The 18,373-nt window shown below is 32.3% G+C and overlaps 1 pseudogene; it reads right to left on the bottom strand.

Annotated features, from left to right (window-relative positions):
- Positions 1–9,311: 9,311 nt before the first annotated feature.
- Positions 9,312–13,762, bottom strand: LOC140436055 (uncharacterized; annotated as a pseudogene).
- Between the last annotated feature and the right edge of the window lie 4,611 nt (positions 13,763–18,373).

Here is an 18,373-nt window from a genome sequence, read left to right as displayed (position 1 = left end):
TTCAAATAAAAATATATCTGATTTTTTTGTTGTTTTAGCTCTTACAATACTTATTACTTATTACCCACTTTTGGCAGTTTTTTTTTTAAATTTCTGTTACTTTGATTGTATTTCAATTTAATATGTCACCTATGCAGTATATAATAGTAATAATACTTAGTATACATATTCTCTTGTTGAATTATCCTTTATATTGTGCGTACATATATCCAAGTAGCTTCGGTTACACATTGTTTAGTATTGGTCCGATTATCTTCAGGAAACAGTGTTAGTATATATTTAAACACTTTGTAAACTATCCCTTTGGATTCCAGTGTCAATCTGATCTGTTTACTCGTACTACACTTTGAGACTGAATTACAAATCGTTTCAAATCAATCCAGTGGTTAGAAATTCTCGAAAATAATTCTTATCGGGTTATTGTATGGCTTTAATGACTTAATAAGTATATTAAAAATAAAACAACCCTTGTTAAAGCAAATTTTATTTATTGTTAACCCAAAACATGGTAATTGTAACTGGTTATGTCGAATTCGGTAGTTATAATCGTTTTGGCACTTTTACGATTTTTTTAATATCGTCAATATTTATATGTATATACTAGTAGTTTACTGTAATTGAAAATATTTTTTTAGGAACAGCAATAAAATAGAAGATTTCTAATGCTCACTGGACAAGTTTTATAAATAAAATAGACCACCAAATGGAATAAATTTTCTTCTCTGGAAATATAGATAACGATATAGATAAAATTATAGAAAAATTAAAACTTTGATAAAATGGACGCTGCACTTTTAACTACAGTTGTTCTTTTAAAAAAGAACTACATTTCCAGTTTCCACTTGAACTATCCCTTCTCAAGTCTAGAAGAAAATAAACACATGCGCGGAAAAATACGCACACAAAAAATCTAGCTATTTTACATAAAAGTAGTTTAGTAATCGATGATCAAGAAATCGTTACTGTTGTAACCAAAAATTTCTATTAACAGTTTAAAAATATGAATTTACTTTAAAAAACAAATCCTCCTATACAATATTCCTCCCAATTTCTCAAATTTGACTCTACTGTCTTAAACACTCCTTTTACATTTCAGGGGCTCTTAAATGTTCTTTAAACTTGCAAAAAGTCAACTGCAGGTCCTGACAACATTCTTCTTTTATTTCTTAAAAATCTTTCCATATCTGTCGTTAAAAACTTCTATTCTACTTCTTTTTTTTATATAGATATAACTCTATGTTTTTCAATATGCTTCCACTAAGTCGTCGTTTGATCGTTTTCGTGGTCTTTATACTGATTGTCTTCTCATTGGTGAACCGTTTCTCGCCGCTTTTACTACCCTATTTGTTGCCTTTCGGTTTATATGATCCTTTTATTCTACTCTTCTATTGCTTACCCAGTCTTTGATGTTCTCCACCTTACATTTACGTCGTATATCTGTGCTTTCAGCTCTGTTCTTTAGTGTCTTACCATAAATTCTTCTAAGGGTTTTCATCTCTGCTGTTTCTAATATTCTGTTTGTCCTCTCTGTGTCAGGTGTGTTTCTGCCGCGTATGTCGTTATTGGTTTAATGACTGTTTTGTAAATTTTGTCTTTTATTTCTTTTCTATTTTTATTACTTCACATGCAACCTGCGGCTTTGTTTGCGCTATTCACTTGATTTAACACTTCTGTTTCGAGCTTTTCGCAGCTAGATAATGTGATGCCTAGATATTTAATAAACTGCATTAGGTACTTGTTTTATTACCTGACCTTCGAGGTTTAATTTAAATCTTAGTAAATTTGATGTTATAACCGTGCATTTTGTCTTTTTTAGGGAAATTAACATGTTAAATTATCATGGCGGTTATATGAAATTGGTGTAGCATACGATGTCAATAGTAATAATCTGCATTGCAGATTATTTTTTCCCATTTGGTATTCTTTTTTAGTTCTTGTTTTTCTTTATTATTTCATCTATGATTACGGATGAACAATACAGAGAAAATCTCCCTGTCTTATCTGTTTCAGTTGTGTCAGCTTTAAGTTGTGTCATCTTCAGTCCTTCTTCTACTTTTATTTTTATGGTGTTGTTTTGGTAAATATTTTCGATCGTTTTAATTATGCCTATAGGTATTTCTGTTGTGTACAATAAGTGGAGAGTGTTCTTTAATTTGACCCGGTCAAATGTCTTCTTAAGGTACACGAAACATAGATATGCCGGTTTGTTGTATTCTAATGATTTCTATTGCGCTTGCCTCATTATAAACATAATGTCGGTGCATGATCTTCCCGATGTAAAACCTTGTTGTTCTTCTGTTGATGTAATAATTTCATTCAGTTTATTTGTTATCTTATATTGTCTTCTATTGTACAACATAATATAGATTAATCAGAAATTTCCAATATTATGGAGTCTAACTATGGTCCACGATTAATCCAAATTCTTTCCATCCTATTTTACTAACATGTCCCTTGTGTAAGCTGCTAGAAAAAATAATGAACAAAAGACTAATGTGATATCCGGAAAAATACAAAATTTTAGATTTAACTTAAACCGGATTCCGTCCATCCGGAAGCATGGCTAATAACTAAGTAATGTTACAAACAGAGATTACAACCGCCTTCCAAAACAAGCAAGATTGAATAGCATAATTTGACATTAAAGCGCCTTCGACACTTACTACGTTCTACTGTATTAACCACATCAAAAGAATACAATATTATAGGAAATACATTATCTTTAGTTACAAGTTAACGGAAAACCCTCCTCAACATGCGTTTATAAAAATGGAGTACAAAAAGGATCAGTTCTAAGTTGAACTTTATTTATTACTATCAATAATAATATTTATTACTATCAATTTTCTAATTGTAAATTAAGTTTATTTTATTAACTAAATACAGGAAATTAAGTCTACATATTTAAGGTTTATAATATATTTTTATAGAACAGAAAGAAGTCCGTGATGGCACGTAAATTTGGTCTTGCATGTGAACTTTGGACTGTTTCAAGACGATCTCACAAAATTTGTGCAAAATTCTTCGCCTTAACTGATCTTCATTTATGGCTTCCCAGCCATTATTATACACCACTCAAAACATTGTTCTGAAGCTATTTTCTTGTGGCATTTCAAAGTAATTGCTATTTAAATGGGAATAAGCCACAATTAAAGGTTAAAGTACGAATATTAGTAAATTAGTAAATTTACTAATGTTTGTATGTTGAGAACGATTTCCGAAGTGGAAATTGAAACGTCAATAAACGCACTTTAACCTTTAATTGTGGCTTATTCCCATTTAAATAGTAATTACCACTCAAAACAGCACAAAACTCTTCTATAGGCCTCGCCTGAAGCACATTTGGAGGGTTGTCGCGCTTGGGAACAAAATTTATATTTTGAGCTGTTAACCAGTCGTTCTCCTGGCGTATTGGCATGACAGTAGGACGGGCTAAAATATAATTTTATTATTGGAGTCATGAGTATTTATAAATTGAACAAGCTTTGTAAGACACCTGTCAGCGTAATTTTTAGCATTGAGAGCTTCACCGTAAATACGCCCAACAAACGGCTGTGAAACACCAGCTTCTGAGATGGCACACCATGTAACGATTATTTTGCCTACCACAAAGGGTATTACTATAGGAGGTTGAACATTGGGGACAGAAATTATTGGGGTAGAGATAGGGCAAGCAAAATAAACGAAACTGTTGCGAACGGCACTCAGGGTTTATTTGGAGAGATGGGTCGTGGATAAGTGAATGGCAAGGGGGTTGGATTGGAGTAACTACAAAGATGAAACAAAAGGGGTTAGAAACTTTTTTTTAAATAAATAAACAAAATGGTTTAGAAAAAAAAGGTACACATTTATCGTTGTCTCACCACAAATAGTTAGAAATATATATATAATAACAATGAAATACAAAATATCAAAAACAGACTTACTATGTTCTATTCGTTTACAAACTCTAGAAACTTTCTTGTAGCAGAAATAAATTATTACGAATAAAAAAATATCTTTTTAAGTGAAACTATGCATAGAGGTTGAGGTTAACCTTTTTTAAAAATAAAACAAAATTTCAAATATGACTAGATATTTACCAAATGTCAAAAATAGTGCTAACTGTCATATGTCAATACTAAATCTTAAAACGGACAACGATTAAAATGACAGCTAAGCCACACCCCAAGATTTACAATTTTAATTATTATAATTATGAAAGCAATAATTTTAGAAAAAAATGTCTATTTATACTTTAAAAGTTCAAACAAAAACAGTTACCTGGGTTTCACTAACTATTACTTTTACTTTAAATTTCTGAGGTTGTGATCTGGAGTTATACTCTCTGCCAGACGAACAAATTTATCTCCACTGCGAATTATTCTAAAACGGCTTCTTAAAGATAAACACATTGAGGTTGAAATTGGGGCACTGGACGCAAAATTTGAAGCTCCGCTTCTTAAAAAACTGGAGCCATTTGGGTATTTTTCAAACTTGTTGGAAACGCCGTAAATCTCTTAGGTAAGAGACGACATAAATAAAAACACAGTGATTATTATTATTATTCTCTTATTTAAACTGACACATTACATTGAGTAAAAATCACATTTTTTCAACAAATTCGCAGGCTTTCTCCGACTAAACTCTACACATTCAACTTAACACTGCTACACATTTTTCATGAAAAGGGACAAAAAACTAGAAAACATTACAAATTTGACGTAAAATTTGGACGAACACTGAAACCAACCGCCCCGAACATCGACCTCAGCGAGAGTGATGTAATTCTCTTTAAAATTCATTCGCCCAACTTGGTATAAACAAAATACTTAAATGGGAGCGGGAATGCAAAATATCCTCAAGCGGTTAAAGAATACCTAGGAAATACACATCTATGATATATAAACAAACTCTAAAATAGTTTATTATAGACGTAAAAGGGATTGAAATACTTTTTCGGTGTTTTAACTTGTACGATAGAAAACAGACATACATGGAAAATATTATTCGGTGTTTTAATACATATACGAGGGAATTTCAATATATACCAAAGAATTTAAAAATCCTACAACCATACCAAAATTTTATCGGCAAATTTCACTTTTCCTTTAAACCTAACTTCGTCCGGTGCATCTTGTACATTGCGTGTATAAAATCCGTTGTTGCCCTTGACTTTAAAATTGGATAAAGTAAAATACTTTTCATCATGAATAATGAGAATTTTATCAGGAAAATGAATACGTATCAGTGCACGGCAACATCTAGGCATTTTTTCTAACTGGGCTAGTGTGTACTTAGAACTGGACTGTGTGAGCTTTTTTCTTTGATATCGTTTTAAGTTATTTCTAGAAATTGTTGTACTTACAGTCATTCGTAAAACATTATATTATCTTCTGCCAACATTTCGTAAAGACTTTCCTAATTGGTTCTCCATACTCCTAATTACTCTCTATTTCCGACCAGGAGTTCAAACTCTTGGTCTTCCAGTTTTGGGCAAATTAAGGTATGGTAAACTATTTTTACTCTTTAACTGTCTGGTAAATCGATGCCATAGAAATATTTTGAGCACTAAAAATTCTTACAATATCGCGTTTTGGTACATCTCCAACTAAACGATAAATACTTTGACGAATATTAAGTTTGTACGACATCTTAACGAACCGTATTTGTCAAAACTGACATTCTTTATATCGTAGTTGTTTAGTAACTTTTGTTTCCAATGGCAACTTGATCCACTGCTCCCTACCAATAACACTTTTAAATCTAAAATTTTCCGAAAAGTTTAGGGACAACAATTTGCAAGAATATTTACAAACCAGTGAAGTACAATTTATATACAGACTATTCTTATTACGAATAAGCCACAATTTTATTAAGATGAAGATTAAGATGCCACAAGAAAATAGTTTCAGAACAATATGATATGCAGACAACCTGATTTTATATTGCCGCGGTAAAGATACGTTTTTAACTAAAAATTTTATTCAAAAAGCAGTAAATAAAAGTTTGGGTATTAATTTCTCTGCCGAAAAATCAAAAGTAGTCAAATTTAGTCGGAGAAGACATAGCATTCTATTACCTTAAAATCTACATTAAATGGTTGTTTGCTCACAATAGCTTATGAACGCAAGATACTAGCATTACGAATGTCCATATCTCTTGAAGTTTTCAGATACGTGAATTTCCTCTTTCGTTTCTCAGGCAACAACTTATTCTGACATATTTTACTAGAATGTCTTCGAATCAAAACAAGCCTTATATGATCTAATTTACAAACCCTATAATTGTAAGCATAACAACAAATAGCAGACATTACCTTAAATTGTATTTCCCTTTTCACGAACTGTTGATTTTTTAGTAAAACACACTCATGTACTATCATCAACCCCTCGTTAGATTAATAACTGTCCAAAAATTAACTTTTCGCATAATAATTATCACAAAAATAAAACTAACAGCCTTGCTGGCAATCTTTCCTAGAGCTGGTCAGCACAAACTTATATGACAAAATCTTTACACAAATGCATCTAAAACTGAGTCAGGAGTCGGATATTCTGCAGTAGTACATTTAGAACTGCAAATAGTAATATTTACAAGTTTTGTCTTCCACCACCTACTTCCATCTATACAGGAGACCTATACGCCATCATCCAAGCAATCAAATACTTATCCAATCAAACTTAAGCCAAGAAAAATGCAATATTTCTAACATCCATTAGCTTATGCCATACATGAAGCATATCTTACATCAAGCACGGTCTTACATCGTCTAGAACAAACATAACATTAATCTAAAATCCTTCATACGTTAGCATTTTAGTTTAGCAGCAGTATAAGACTGCTGATGCTGCTGCATCAACTAGCATTAGATTTAAAACCACTTTTCATGTCCCAAATCAAAAAGTCCTCGTAAAACCAATGGAAGAGATTAACCTCGAAAATACACAAAATACAACCTATCATCGAAACTTTTCAGCTACCTAACATAAGTAAAAGAGACAAATCAATCAATTTTTCGCAGGCTAAGGATTGGTCACACACGGTTGACACAGGACTTCGGAAAAATTACCTATCTGTAAAAAATATAGTGAATCATTAACTGTTCAACATTTAGTCTTACTCAGTTTATCGAGTACTAGTAAGTATAAAAAAAAATACTATAAAATTTCTAACGAATTTGATTCTCAGCCAACTACAACTTCATCAGAATGTACTAGATTTTCTTCGAGAAACTAATTTCTATTACAATATTTAACATTTTTTTTTTAATATTTTCTAGTAACAGTGTTAATAATAATTTTGTAGTTGCGACACAATAAACTAAATAAAAAAAGGTTAATACTCATAAAGTTACATTTCATTAAAAATATTATTTTAAGAAATCATTAAAAGAATCATATTTACCATTTATCTCATTTATGTCATTAAATTAGAAAATTAATTTTAGAAAAAATTCAGTTCAATATTGTAACAACTTTACCAAAGGAAAATTTTCAAATCATTTTGAATGAAAATACCATACAAAGGTTATTTATTAAAATACGTTAGGAGCGTTTAGACTTGGCTTGCTTACATGTATACCTCAAAAATTAAGTAGAAAAAAATTATTACAGTTTATACGTACTCTCGTCTCACATATCTTCTTATTTATTTTCTTAATGTATATATATTATCATTGTCCGCAATCAATTTTATAAAAAATAAGACTGTCTAATTTTTTTAAACCTATAGGATGCACTTTTGCTTTAATATTTTGCTGCTCTTGAAAATTTTCTTGGCCATAATTAATGATGAAGCCCATCCCTGTTCGGTACTGTTAATCTCGCATCCTTATCTATCCAGAAGATCCAGAGAGGGCCAAACCGATTTTCACTCTTTTTCTAACACTTGTACGCCATTTCGACGTCTATAATTAAAAGGCTGAAAATTAATTTAATTTCGTAATTGAATTTTTCACAGCATAATTTTTAGATTTGCTTTTCTTCAGATCGAGATTTTATTAAACCATTTCTATAATTGGCTTTCTTGAACGACTGGAATAATTAAAGGGTTTCCAGAAAAAATTGATGACTGATGAAATTTTTAATTGGTCTCCTCACTTGTTTTTTTAGTAAGGGGTCAAATATTTGACAATATTACTAACGGTATAAAAAGAGGAAAAAGAATTTCTAATTTTTATGAACAACTCTTATTATAATTTTATGAGAATCTTTGAAAAATAACATTAATACAAAAAATTAAATCAATATTATAGTATAAAATAATTCAAGATTTATTTTATTGGAAAAATATGTAAATTGATAGACCAGAAAAAAAAATATAAGAAATAAAATATGGTTAAAATTAAGACTAAATTCTTGATGTTTTCATTTGTATACCAAGTTTTTATCATTCGTGGAATGCAATGTAGTGGGCAAAAGATCCAGAGGAAAGATTGAGAGCACGATAGTTGGACCAAATATACGAAATTATTGGTTGCTCATTCTCTGAATCAAAACAATACGCATACTCCAGTAGCCAGGGACGAAAATGCCACTAAACCTCTAAAAAATATATATTAATTTTGGGACCCCGAAAAAGAGAAACAACGCTTAAAGCGACCGTCGATTTTGAATGTCAGTTCAAGCACGCGAAATCAATGTTCAATAAAATTTGTATCAGCTCGACGGTAAAAATTTCATATCTTTTGATGCAAATGTCTTATCGACAAAAATTAAGATACGTTTTAAAGGTAAAGAGCTCAGCTTTCGTATGCAATTTTTGTATTTTGTCGCAAATAAACTAAGATTGAACTCATGAGATCAATACAATCTGTACTCTTCATTGACTGGCTACTAGGAAGTTTCGATTACTCGAGCCTAACCTTCAAAATCTATGCAATGAAATTTTAGTTTTGAGTTTTGCCAAGAAATTTAAGGCATTTAAAATATACTTAAAAAACGCTGGATTTAAACTTTCACATAACAAACAATCTAAAACATTTAAAACTTTTTTTCTAATTTCACCAGTACGTTTTTCAAAAGAACCATACTTCTGCTATAAACTACATCCAAAAACCGTTTTCTTATTGGAATTTCTCGTGACGTGCGATCGTTTGTAATGTAAAGATTTAAATATGCATTTTTTATTCATATTTTAAGTGCCTCATATTTATAGCCACAACCTAAAATTGAAATTTAATGTCATAGGTTCTAAAGATTTATGTCCAAAAATTGAAGTTTTACGACGACTGCTCAATAAAAGTAATCAATTTTATTCATCTCATGAGATTCGTAAAAATTTATCGTTTCTTTACTTACTCGGTAAGGTGAAATGCGTGGGTCGTTCGCTCACGAGGCGGCGACTGTCACGGTATTCTTGAGCCAAGGGCACGGAGTAACGTTTCGTTGCGTTGTGTCGTTCGTCAGTCTTGTGGTTCCGATAAGGTTCGCCTTTCGGATACCTCCAGCCTGATTCGATTCGAGGACACTGTCAGGCGGGGCGTTTGACTGTGGGGTACATCTGTCAAAGAATAACGCAGGTGCCCTAAGGTCAGCTCAAAAGTTGGCTTGATCCTGATGTTCAGTATGCATAGAGACTGCGAAAGCACGGCCTATCGATTCTTTTGGCTTGAAGAGTTTTCAGCAAAGAGGTGAAAGGTTACCACAGGGATAACTGGCTTGTGGCGACCAAGCGTTCATAGCAACTTCGCTTTTTGATCCTTTGATGTCGGTTGTTTCTATCATTGCAAAGCAGAATTCGCCAAGCGTTGGATTGTTTACCCATAGACAGGGAACGTGAGCTAGGTTTAGACCTTCGTGCGACAGGTTAGTTTTACCCTACTGATGACTCGTCGTTGCGATAGTAATCCTGCTCAGTACGAGAGGAACCGCAGGTTCGAACATTTGGTTGACGCACTTACTCGAGCGGGTAATGGTGCGAAGCTACCATCCGTGGGATTATGCCTGAACGCTTCTAAGGCCGTATCCTTTCTAGTCAAAGGTGGCAACGATATCTCTTGGAGTTCCGAGAGTCGAAAGGCTCAAAACAATGTGACTTTACTAGGCCATCGTAGTACGCTACGATTGTCGCACGAGCCCTTATATCCGTTGAGATTATTGGTTTGTGGTGGGATCGATCCTTGCCAGTAGACCAGATCTTTAGACGGACGAACATGGGTATTATATTCTTTTCAAAGTTGGAACTTGAAATTGTCTGTAGAGGACTTACGTACCTGGCAGGATGTTGTGCCTGGTAAAGCAGTTTCCACGCTGCGATCTATTGAGACTCAGCCCTCAGCTTGTGGATACGTCTTGTTGGATAGACGAGACCCCTGATATTAAAAAATTAAAAAAGCTGTTTATTTATTTAACATTTTTATAAAAACTAAGTATATTTGCGGCAAAATACAAAAACTGCATACGAAATTTACCCTCTTTACCTTTAAAACTAATCTTGATTTTTGTCGATATGAGACTTGGATCAAAAGATATCAAATTTTTACCGTCGAGCTCATACAAATTTTATTGAATATTAATTTTACGCGCGTAACTGTCATTCAAAATCGACGGTCGCTTCAAGCGTTGTTTTTAAGAGAACATCAGAACGGTTCATTTTACACAAAAAGTGCTAATAACCATTTTTATTTAAAATTATCTCAGCTACATTTCTTATTTAAAACATTTTTTTCTACGGCTTGTAGATTCTTGGTATATCGATTTTAACCCCCCCTATGAGGGGGACTTTAGGGGAAAGCCCGGGAGTAATTTTTTTGCATCTTTTGTCCCAAAATATTCTCGGCAAAATTCAGCTTGTTTGTATGATTTTTAGGTGTCAACCCTCTGATGATTGGACTAGCATATGAGAAAAAAATTGGACAGAAATAGTCAAACGAATTACATGACGCCACTAAATCCTTACGAAGGAAATATTATAGAGGAGAAGGAAAAAGTTTTTAAAAGCGATGTGAGCTCTAATTTTCTCTCTTTCTCTCTCTCTCTTTCTCTCACACACACAGGATGGCTGCACTTAGTTCTCAAATCATATTATAGTGAAGGCATTGACGACTGACTAAATTTCTTCAATAAAAATTGCGTAAGTAAAGCGTTTGTCTTTAAAAACAAAGAAACTTATGGAAAAATTTTATTATACACAAATTAATGAATAGCTTTGTTATTAAAACTGTCGTGGAGCAGATGCAGAAAAAATTTTTAGGATGCTACGAATACAGTTGTAAACAATTTACTGACTTTTATGCAAATTGGTATAAAAATCCTTTAGCTCAGTATTTAAAAGGCGTCCTAAAAAGCTTGGAAGAAATGTGTCTTGATAGCAACCAGAAATGAGAAACATTGTTGTCATGATGACAACAAAGAAGAAATTAACAGAATTATTCTTAATAATAAATATTTCGTTGCAGTAGAAAAAAACATTATTTAAGAAGCCACTGTCTAAAAAAATAATGTACTAATCCTAAATACTTCTAGTTTTAATGTACAGATGAGACTGAGTGCTGACTTCTAACTCAGATTAAAACAGACTATTACCATTCAAAAATTTAGTCTTAAACAATATACTGGGCCCCATAAATAAAAATGTATTCTACAAAACTTTGAGCTATGTAATAAGTGTGAAGAAAAAACTGAGGACAAAGATATAATCGCTGCAATAAAAATTAGACGCCTACGGTGGAAAGACTATCTATATACGGAGTAAAATTTTTTATATGAATGAAACAACCCAATTACATTCGGCTTTTATGATCCTTCTATTCTACTCTTCTATTTTTTACCCAGTCCTTGATGTTCTCTACCTTGCATGTACATCGTATATCTGTACTTCTAACTCTGTCCCAATGTTTTACCGTCAATTTCCCCTAGTGTTTTTATTTCTGCTGTTTATAACATCCTTTTTGTCCTCTCTGTGTCAGGTCGTGTTTCTGCCGCGTGTGTCATTATTGCCCTGATAATTGTAAATTTTGCCTTTCATTTCTTTCCCGAAATTTGTATTTTTGTTTATTCAGGCAACCTACGCTGTTTGCTCTATTCACTTGATCTTCCAGTTTTGTTTTACGCATTCCGTAGCTAAATAATGTGACGACTAGATATTTAAACTCCGTCCCATAACTTGTTCTATTATCTAATCTTTTAGCTCCAATTTACATCTTAGTAAATTTGCTGTATAATTGTGCTATAACCAGGCATTTTGTTTTTTTTTGGAAAAATTAAAATGTTAAATTTGTGTCAGTTATATTAAAGTGGTGCAGTATACGTTGTAAATCATCTTAACTTTGAGAAAGGTATTCACATATGGTATCCTTTTTTAGTTCTTATTTTTTTATTATTTCATCAGATACATGGTCAAATGCTTTCGTAAGGTCCAGGAAACAGAAACATGCAGGTTTGTTGTATTCTAATGATTTCTCTTGTATTTGCTTTAATAAAAATATCGTGTCGGTTCATGATCTACTCAACCTAAAACCTTGTTGTTCTTCTGCTAGTGTTATAATTTCATTTAGTTTATTTGTTATCACTTTGGTTGTTAATTTTAGTGTTGTGCTTAATAAATTAATTTCTCTGTAATTTTCTGGGTACGATTTGTCTGCCTTTTTGAAGGAAGGTATTAATATCAGGATGCTTGATCTCCATTCTTGAGGAATTCTGTTTTGTTCTATTATTTTTTGAATTAGTTTTAATAGGATACTTCTATATTACCAACAGACATAAAATGGAAATATAATCAAATAAATAGATGCAAATAAATGACGTTTCTCTATTAAATATATATATGTATATATATACAGTAGACTCCCTCTATAACGAGAACTGAAATGACAGACTAATTATCTCGTTATATCAGACAATCATGAATCTGTAGTTTTCTAAACCATTAACTTCCTATAGTGAAGCCATTCGGAGCAATATAAGATGCTAATAAATATTGTTTGAATGGCGTTTTTGAAAAAAAGTTATTTACTTTTATTGTCAATGAAATATATTAAAACATAAAAGAGTTGTTTACTTTTATTATCAATTAATTACTATTTAAATGGGAATAAGCCACAATTAAAGGTTAAAATACGTTTATTGACGTTTAAATTTCCGAAGTGGAAATTGAAACGTCAATAAACGTATTTTAACCTTTAATTGTGGCTTATTCCCATTTAAATAGTAATTAATTTAAAATGCCACGAGAAAATAGCTTCAGAACAATTTATTATCAATGATAAACGTTAAAACAAAAAAGCTGTACTTATATTTTTTTCCAACTACATAATGTATAAATCGTATTTTCAAGGATAACATAAACCATTGCTTCTGCAATTTTAAGAACTCTGTTATTTTTAATTGCTTTAAATGGTCCAGTATCATTCTATCATATATTTTCTAAAGATGTGAAACAGTTGTATTTATTCATTTTAAAGAAGTTTATTGCGGGCTGCAGTTAAGTTTATTAAGGGGATGTTTGAAAAGGTATTTATTTATAGCCACGACTGGACTAAAAACGTAAAAAACACGTTTTTGGATCTTATTTTCTCTCGTTATAACCAAATTTGCCTCGCTATAGACGGTTATAGTTCAATAGAAATTTCACGGGACATCTAATGTATCTCGTTATAAGCGAAACCTCGTAATAACCGTGTTCGTTATAGAGGGAGTATACTGTATATATATATATATATATATATATATATATATATATATATATATATATATATATATATATATATATATATATATATATATGTATATATATTTATATTAGATAAACATACTATTACTTATAGCTTACTCCACGACATAGGCTCATTTTTCTGCAATTTCCAATTTTTAATATATAATCTTCCACTGCACCATTTTTCCTCCAATAAACAAGATGGCCCTTACGACCCCGTTCAATTACTCTTACTCCATGTGCCGTGATTAGAGCAATTACTCAGCGCCAAAGGACCCTAAATGCCAAGAAAGGCCAAACGAAGGAAAGAATGGAACGCTTTGCAAAAGTGTATAAAAGAAATTGGAGTCGAAATAACAATTAACATCTGGAAGCGAAAAATTAAACACTGACGTGCTTTCAATGCTTATGTTGGGAAACGAATAGAAATCGCCGCATTTATAGGATTTCATTTATTTTTTAAACGGGGTCAAACTAATTTACTTAAATAATGTTTCAGAGCTTAAAATAAAATAAGATATAAAATATTATCTCATAAAATAATATAACAATGAAACATTTATTTAACGCTTAAGCTTTTAGATTGATGTAGTGAATAGGAAAAAACATTATATTTAATAATCTTTTATCATAAAGTACCCTAAGTTCTACTTAATATACCAATAATATAAATATTTAATATATCGAATAATCCACTTTAATATCGATTATGGATCCAATCTTACTCGTCTGCTTCAACAACAGCTCTAAACATTTTATATACCATTCAAAATAACGCTCTAAGAATAATATACGGTGCATTAAGAACAACTCTCTTCATAAGTCTTCAGGTCCATTTCAGTAAACTACCATTAGATTTAAGAAAAAAATAAATAATACTCTTATGTTTTTATTACTCTAATTTATTGTTTTTATTTATTATTAAAGGTTCTACACTTATAACACTTATAAGTTTATTAAAGTCTTTATTACTAATTTATCTTACACTAATAAATATATAATTTATTATAATACGTGCGTTACATTTTAAAACGCGACGTGATGGTCAAAAACTAACTGTCCTGTTTACAACAAAATTCCTCTTTAAATATAAAATCCCGTTATTCGAGAATTGCGGCGATTTCTCATCGAAGAGTCCAGAATGTCGTTCAGACTGGTTTTAGTCGGCCTGCTTCTGGAAATTTCAAGTTGCGGGTGACTCATCAGAATTATATGCAGCAAAGCGGTACTTTTTAAAATGTCACCAAATTATTAGCTCCTTGGATATTCAGCATGCAAAAACCCACATTCTCTTTTATAAAACATGCAGACAAGTCATAAATAAATTAAACATTAAAGCCCCCGAAATCTATCCTAGCAAGGTATCAACTCTTCCTTAGGATCTTATCATATAAATTTGGACCTATTGTCAGAAAATAAGAAAGAATCCAATCGTCATTTAATTAATTCTAAATAATAAACCTTCATTTCTTAATTTTCATCCTTAAAACGTTATTTATCGATGGATCTAAGACGGAACATTGTTTAGTATCTACCTTGGTATCAAAGGATGAAATAAAAAACTTAAATCTTAACAGGAGAACTTTTTGCAATATTAAAAGCCATATTTTACGTTACAAAAAGTCATGATATTAACTTCCTAAAAATTACAGACTCTAGAGATTATCTCTAAAATGTATGCTTCTTATCCTGTGACCAAACTTATTAGAATTGCACAATCTAAATCACAAAAACATTGCTTTTCTATGCGTGATATCGCATATTTGAATCACGAATCGATATGACAAATGAATATGCACGGGAAGCCTAACAGTGTGCAATTAATAAAGTCAATCCAAAAGCACCAGCGACAGATCTTAAATCATAGTTCCACAACACTAAAATTAACAAACAAAGGGATAACAAATAAACTGAATAAAATTATCTCTTCTTCTTTAGATGCAAATCCACTAATGGATGTTAGCGATCACATTTTCCATTAATTCTTTATTTCTTGCAATATGTATCAGAGATTGTATGTCGTTAATCCCTGTCCATTGCCTTATGTTTCGGAGCCAGGACATTTTCTTGCGTCCCATTCCTCTCTTGCCTTCAATTTTACCCTCGATTATAAGTTGGAGGAACTGGTATTTTTCATTTCGCATGATGTGACCTAGATACGCCGTTTTCCTTTTCTTGATGGTTTCGAAAAGTTGGCGTTCTTGGTTTATTCTTTTAAGGACATCTATATTTGTGATTTTCGCTGTCCATGGTATTTTTAGGATACGGCGATAGAGCCACATTTCGAAAGCTTCTAATCTGTTTATATCCCTCGTTTTGAGTGTCCAGCCCCCTACGCCATATAGCAGCACTGACCACACGTAGCACTTAGTAAACCTTAGTCTCAGTTGAAGATCGAACTCTGAACAAGTCAGTACCTTCTTGAATTTTACGAAAGCTTGTCGAGCTTGCTCAATGCGACATTTTACTTCCCTGTCCGATGCCCAGTCTTCAAAAAGCCACGATCCCAGGTATTTAAATTTACTCACTCTTTCAATGGACTTAGTATTCAGTGTTATGGTGGAGTTTTCAAGTGCATCTCCGATGTATTCTCCGATTATAGTGACAAGTTGTTGAAGATCGACTATGTTGTCACAAATTAAGACACCATCATCAGCATATCGTATGTTGTTGATCAGTACTCCATTCACTTTGATTCCCATCTTTGCATCCTCCAGAGACTCTTGAAATATGGCTTCCGAATAAATGTTAAATAAAAGAGGGGAAAGCACACATCCCTGTCGAACGCCCCTTCTTATATGTATGGGTTTGGATATAGAATTGTCTATTTTTAACTGTGCCGTTTGATGCCAGTACAAGTTTTCAATGCATCTTATGTCTTTTTGGTCTATATCAACTTTTTTGAGGATCTGCATTAACTTGTGGTGTTGGACACGATCAAACGCTTTTTGGTAATCTAAAAAGCATAGGAACACATCCTTCTTCTGATCGTAACAATTTTGGACCAGCACCTGTGTTGCTACTATTGCTTCTCGTATTCCTAAACCTTGCCTAAACCCGAACTGGGAGTCACTGATGTCCCATTCACATTTTTTGTATACTCTTTGATGTAGTATTTTTAAGAATATCTTTAAAGTGTGACTCATCAGGCTAATGAGTCTGTGATCCTCACATCTTTTTGCATTGACTTTCTTGGGCAGGGGAATAAAATTATAACACTAGCAAAAGAACAACAAGATTTTATGTTGGGAAGATCATGCACTGACGATATATTCATAATAAGGCAAGTGCAAGAGAAATCATTAGAACACAACAAACCGGCATATCTATGTTTCGTAGACCTTAAGAAGGCATTCGATCGGGTCAAATTAAAAGATGTTATCCACTTAATGTACGCAAGAAAGATACCTCTAGGAATAATCAAAACGATCAAAAATATCTACCAAAACAACAAAATAAAAGTAAAAGTAGGAGAAGAACTAACCGACTATATTGTAGCTGGCAATGAAATAAGATGGGGAGATTCCCTGAGTCCTCTATTGTTCAACCTAATTATGGATGAAATAATAAAAAAGGTAAGATGATTTACAACGTATGCTGCACCAATTTAATATAGCCGCCAGAAAATTGAACATGTTAATTTCCCCAAAAAAGACAAAATGCATGGTTACAACAGCAAATTTAAGTAAATGTAAATTGAAATTGAAAGGTCAGATAATAGAACAAGTGATGAAATTTAAACATCTAGGCATCAAATTATCTATCTACGGAAAGTAGAGACCGACCGAATGTGATTTTTTTGGCCGAAGCCGAAGCCGATGCCGAAGTTCGGCCTGTAGGATACCTTCGGCCGAAGCCGAAGGTGACTAAAAATATACCTTTTCCTATTATATGTTATTAATTAAAATAATGTGCATTATATTTTTATTACCTGATATGTGATAAACAACAATATGAAATTATGAGATAGAAAAGTCAAACATTTATACATTATTTGGTAATAGAAGCGGTAAAAAAATAAATAACAATAAAAAACATTAAAGTCGAAACATTCATAGTCGATGGTTGATGTTTTGCCATTTATAGGTATCTAGTCAAAACACCAGTAATCATGAGTTTTAAGAAATACAATAAAATTATTATTATCGGAATTTTACTACGTGAGAAATATTCAAATGATGATCTTTGAGACATCTTAGCATATTGTTAAAATTTATATCCTGCCTACTACCTGACTTGAAAGTTTGTAAAACGTTTTAGTTAAGGGTATAAAATATGGTGTAAATACTATTCAAATTATCAAAGACTCGCCGAAGCATATTGTTCAGAGATTATTTCATTTCTATCGTATAGTATACTGACAGAGCATTTTATTATTCCACCTTCGGCGAAACCTTCGGCTTTGTTTTGGCCGAAGCCGAATTTTGGCCGAAGTTTTAAATATTGGCCGAAGGTGGCCGAAGCCGATGCCGAAGCCGATTAATCGGTCGGTCTCTAACGGAAAGCTCGAAACTGAAGTGGAAGGTCAAGTGAATAGAGCAAACAGAGCCGCAGGCTGCCTGAATAAAACAATATGTAGAAATAAAAATATCGGGAAAGAAATAAATGGCAGAATTTACAAAAAAATCATTAGACCGATAATGACATATGCAGCAGATCTGATCTGACATAGAGAGGACAAAATGGATATTAGAAACAGCAGAGATGAAAACACTTATATACGACGTAGATGCAAGGT

Source organism: Diabrotica undecimpunctata, chromosome 3 (genome assembly GCF_040954645.1).
Source record: "Diabrotica undecimpunctata isolate CICGRU chromosome 3, icDiaUnde3, whole genome shotgun sequence".
Lineage (NCBI taxonomy): Eukaryota > Metazoa > Arthropoda > Insecta > Coleoptera > Chrysomelidae > Diabrotica > Diabrotica undecimpunctata.
The sequence above is the reverse complement of the archived record's forward strand: the minus strand, read 5'-3'. Positions and strand labels throughout refer to the sequence as shown.